The following is a 5,422-nucleotide window of genomic DNA, read 5'->3' as shown; positions in this document are numbered from 1 at the left end:
TTCCCTTGGGAGGGGGTGGCCGGCCACCTTAGGTGGAGTCCACCTGGGACTCCACCCCCTAGGGTTGGCCGGCCATGGTGGTGGAGTCCCTTCGGGACTCCGCCTTCCAAAGTGACTTTCTTCCGGACTTTCCTAGAACCTTCTAGAACCTTCCATAAATGCACCGGATCATTTTCAAACACATAAAATGACTTCCTATATATGAATCTTATTCTCCGGGCCATTCCGGAACTCCTCGTGATATCCGGGATCTCATCCGGGACTCCGAACAAATATTCGAACTCCATTCCATATTCAAGTTCTACCATTTCAACATCCAACTTTAAGTGTGTCACCCTACGGTTCGCGAACTATGCGGACATGGTTGAGTACTCACTCCGACCAATAACCAATAGCGGGATCTGGAGATCCATAATGGCTCCCACATATTCAACGATGACTTAGTGATCGAATGAACCATTCACATACGATACCAATTCCCTTTGTCACGCGATATTTTACTTGTCCGAGGTTTGATCATCGGTATCACTCTATACCTTGTTCAACCTTGTCTCCTGACAAGTACTCTTTACTCGTACCGTGGTATGTGGTCTCTTATGAACTTATTCATATGCTTGCAAGACATTAGACGACATTCCACCGAGAGGGCCCAGAGTATATCTATCCGTCATCGGGATGGACAAATCCCACTGTTGATCCATATGCCTCAACTCATACTTTCCGGATACTTAATCCCACCTTTATAACCACCCATTTACGCAGTGGCGTTTGATGTAATCAAAGTACCTTTCTGGTATAAGTGATTTACATGATCTCATGGTCATAAGGACTAGGTAACTATGTATCGAAAGCTTATAGCAAATAACTTAATGACGTGATCTTATGCTACGCTTAATTTGGGTGTGTCCATTACATCATTCATATAATCATATAACCTTGTCATTAATAACATCCAATGTTCATGATTATGAAACTAATCATCTATTAATCAACAAGCTAGTTAAGAGGCTTACTAGGGACTCATTTGTTTGTTTACATAACACACATGTATCAATGTTTCGGTTAATACAATTATAGCATGGTATATAAACTTTTATCATAAACATAAAGATATATAATAACCACTTTTATTATTGCCTCTTGGGCATATCTCCAACAGTCTCCCACTTGCACTAGAGTCAATAATCTAGATTACATTGTAAGGTACCTAACACCCATGGCATTCTGGTGTTGGTCATGCTTTGCCCTAGGGAGAGCTTTAGTCAACGGATCTGCTACATTCAGATCAGTGTGTACTTTGCAAATCTTTACTTCTCCATCTTCGATGTACTCGCGAATCGAATGATAACGCAGCTTGATATGCTTCAGCCTCTTGTGTGACCTTGGTTCTTGTGCATTAGCGATGGCACCCATGTTGTCACAGTAGATGACTAGTGGGTCCAATGCACTAGGAACCACACCGAGCTCTACAATGAACCTCTTCATCCATACCGCTTCTGATGAAGCCTCTGAAGCCGCTATGTACTCCGATTCTGTTGAGGATTTCGCCACCGTGCAATCGCTTCGAGCTTGCCCAGCCATCGCAGCACCATTCAATATAAACACGTACCCAGACTGTGACTTAGAGTCATCAGGATCAGTGTTCCAACTTGCATCGGTGTAACTTGTTACAATGAGCTCTTGGTCACCTCCATAACAAAGAAACATATCCTTAGTTCTTTTCAAGTACTTCAGGATATTCTTGACCGCTGTCCAGTGTTCCATTCCTGGATCACTTTGATATCTGCTAGTCAAACTAATAGCATGTGCTATATCCGATCTTGTACATAGCATGGCATACATGATAGAGCCTACTGCCGAGGCATAGGGGATCTGACTCATCCTTTCTCTTTCTTCTGCCGTAGCCGGACCTTGAGTCTTACTCAAGACCTTGCCTGGTAACATAGGTAAGAATCCTTTCTTACTTTCGTTCATTCTAAACTTCTTTAGAATCTTGTCCAGGTATGTACTCTGTGATAGCCCTATTAGACGTCTTGATCTATCTCTATAAATCTTGATGCCTAATATATATGATGCTTCACCAAGGTCTTTCATTGAAAAACTATTATTCAAATAACCTTTTACACTGCTTAATAGTTCTATATCATTCCCAATCAATAATATGTCATCTACATATAATATCAGGAACGCTACAGAGCTCCCACTCACTTTCTTGTAAATACAGGCCTCTCCATGACACTGTATAAACCCCAAGTCTTTGATCACCTTATCAAAGCGTCGGTTCCAACTTCTCGATGCTTGCTTCAGTCCATAGATTGAACGCTGAAGCTTGCATACTTTTTCAGCATTTTTAGGATCGACAAAACCTTTGGGTTGTACCATATACAACTCTTCCTCAATGTCTCCATTAAGGAATGCCGTTTTGACATCCATCTGCCAAATCTCATAATCGAAAAATGCAGCTATTGCTAACAAAATCCTCACAGATTTTAGCTTCGCTACAGGTGAGAAAGTCTCATCGTAGTCAACACCTTGAATTTGTCGGAAACCCTTTGCGACAAGTCGAGCTTTATAGACAGTAATATTACCATCAACATCTGTTTTTCTCTTGAAGATCCATTTATTCTCGACAGCCTTTCGGCTATCAGGCAAGTCTACCAAAGTCCATACTTTGTTATCATACATGGATCCCATTTCGGATTTCATGGCTTCTTGCCATTTTTTGGAATCTGGGCTCATCATCGCTTCTTCATACGTCGCAGGGTCTTCATCATTGTTGTCCACAATCATGACATTTAGACAAGGATCATACCAATCAGGAGTGGCACGTTCCCTTGTCGATCTGCAAGGTTCAGTAGCTATCTTATTTGAAGTTTCATGATCATTATCATTAGCTTCCTCTGTTGCCGGTGTAGGCGGCACAGGAACATCTTCCGGTACTGCGCTACTCTGATCAACGAGCAGAGATTCTTCAATCTCATCGAGTTCTACTTTTCTTCCAGTCACTTCTTTAGTGAGAAATTCTTTCTCAAGAAAGGTTCCGTTCTTAGCAACAAAGATCTTGCCTTCGGATCTGTGATAGAAAGTGTACCCTATAGTTTCCTTAGGGTATCCTATGAAGACGCATTTCTCCGCTTTGGGTTCTAGCTTGTCCGGTTGTAACTTTTTTACATAGGCTTCGCAACCCCAAACTTTTAGGAACGACAGCTTAGGTTTCTTATTAAACCATAATTCATACGGCGTCGTTTCAACGGATTTTGATGGTGCTCTATTTAAAGTGAATGCGGCTGTCTCTAATGCATAACTCCAAAATGACAACGGCAAATCAGTAAGAGACATCATAGAACGAACCATATCTAAAAGAGTTTGATTACGACGTTCGGACACACCGTTTCGTTGTGGTGTTCCCGGCGGTGTCAATTGTGAAAGTATTCCGCATTTCTTTAAATGCATGCCAAAATCATAACTCAGATATTCACCTCCACGATCAGATCGTAGAAATTTAATCTTCTTGTTACGTTGATTTTCTACTTCACTTTGGAATTCCTTAAACTTCTCAAAAGTTTCGGATTTATGTTTCATTAAATAGATATACCCATATCTACTCAAATCATCTGTGAAGGTTAGAATATAACGATAACCACCGCGCGATGCTACACTCATTGGTCCGCACACATCGGTATGTATGATTTCCAATAAGTCTGTAGCTCGCTCCATAATACCAGAGAATGGAGTCTTAGTCATTTTTCCCATTAGACATGCTTCGCATCTATCAAGTGACTCAAAGTCAAGTGATTCAAGTAATCCATCGGTATGGAGTTTCTTCATGCGTTTCACTCCAATATGACCAAGGCAGCGATTGCCACATATAAGTAGAATTATCATTCAATTTAATTCGTTTAGCATCAATGTTATGTATATGTGTATCACTACTATCGAGATCTAATAGAAATAAGCCATTCTTTTCAGGTGCTCGACCATAAAAGATATTATTCATAAAAATAGAACAACCATTATTCTCAGACTTGAATGAATAACCATCTTGCATTAAACAAGATCCAGATATAATGTTCATGCTCAACGCGGGTACAAAATAACAATTATTGAGGCTTAAAACTAATCCCGAAGGTAGATGTAGAGGAAGTGTGCCGACAGCGATCACATCGACTTTGGATCCATTTCCAACGCGCATCGTCACTTCATCCTTTAGTAGTCTTCGTTTATTCTTTAGTTCCTGTTTCGAGTTACAAATATGAGCAACCGAACCAGTATCAAATACCCAGGTACTAGTGCGAGAACCAGTAAGATAAACATCTATAACATGTATATCAGATATACCTTCTTTCTTCTTCTTGACAAGGCCGCTCTTCAGATCCGCCAAATACTTGGAGCAATTACGCTTCCAGTGTCCCTTCTCCTTGCAGTAATAGCACTCAGCATCAGGCTTAGGGCCAGTCTTAGGTTTCACAGGAGGCGTGGCAGCTTTCTTGCCACCCTTCTTGAATTTGCCTTTAGACTTGCCCTGTTTCTTGAAGCTGGTGGTCTTGTTGACCATCAACACTTGGTGCTCTTTCTTAATCTCAATTTCAGCAGATTTCAGCATGGCGAAGAGTTCAGGTAACTCTTTGTTCATGTTCTGCATATTGTAATTCATCACAAAGTTCTTGTAACTAGGTGGCAGTGATTGAAGGACACGATTAATCCCTAGTCTGTTAGGAATCACTATTCCCAAGTCACTGAGTTTCTTCGCATGCCCGGTCATGGCGAGCATGTGGTCACTAACGGAGCTGCCTTCTTCCATCATGCAGCTGAAGAAGTGTTTCGATGCTTCATAGCATTCCACGGCCGCATGAGTCTCAAAGATAGTTTTCAACTCATTGACTAACTCATGTGGATCGTGGTGCTCAAAACGTTTTTGAAGATCGGCTTCCAGACTGCACAGGATGGCACACTGAACTTGAGAGTACCGAGTTTTCCGAGTCGCGTAAACATTCTTTACTTCATCGGTTTCAGTTTCTGCAGGAGGGTCACCTAGCGGTGCATCAAGCACATATTGCAGATTTCCGCCATTGAGGAAGATCCTCACATGACGGAACCAGTCGGTGAAGTTGCTACCGTTGCTCTTAAGCTTTTCTTTCTCTAGGAACTGGTTAAAATTGATTGGGGATGCCATATCTACAACATATATTTGCAATAGTTTAGACTAATGTTTATGACAAATTGAGTTCAAATTTTAATTCAACATAATTAAAAACTAGGTGAACTCCCACTCAAAACAATATCCCTCGCATTGTCTTAGTGATCACACGAACCAAATCCACCACACCAAGTCCGATCATCACGAGACAAGATGTAATTTCAATGGCGAACACTCAAAGTGTTCATCATATCAATCATATGATTCATGCTCTACCTTTCGGTA

This window comes from Lolium perenne, chromosome 4, assembly GCF_019359855.2.
Source record: "Lolium perenne isolate Kyuss_39 chromosome 4, Kyuss_2.0, whole genome shotgun sequence".
NCBI classification, from domain to species: domain Eukaryota; kingdom Viridiplantae; phylum Streptophyta; class Magnoliopsida; order Poales; family Poaceae; genus Lolium; species Lolium perenne.
This window is presented reverse-complemented; position numbering follows the sequence as displayed.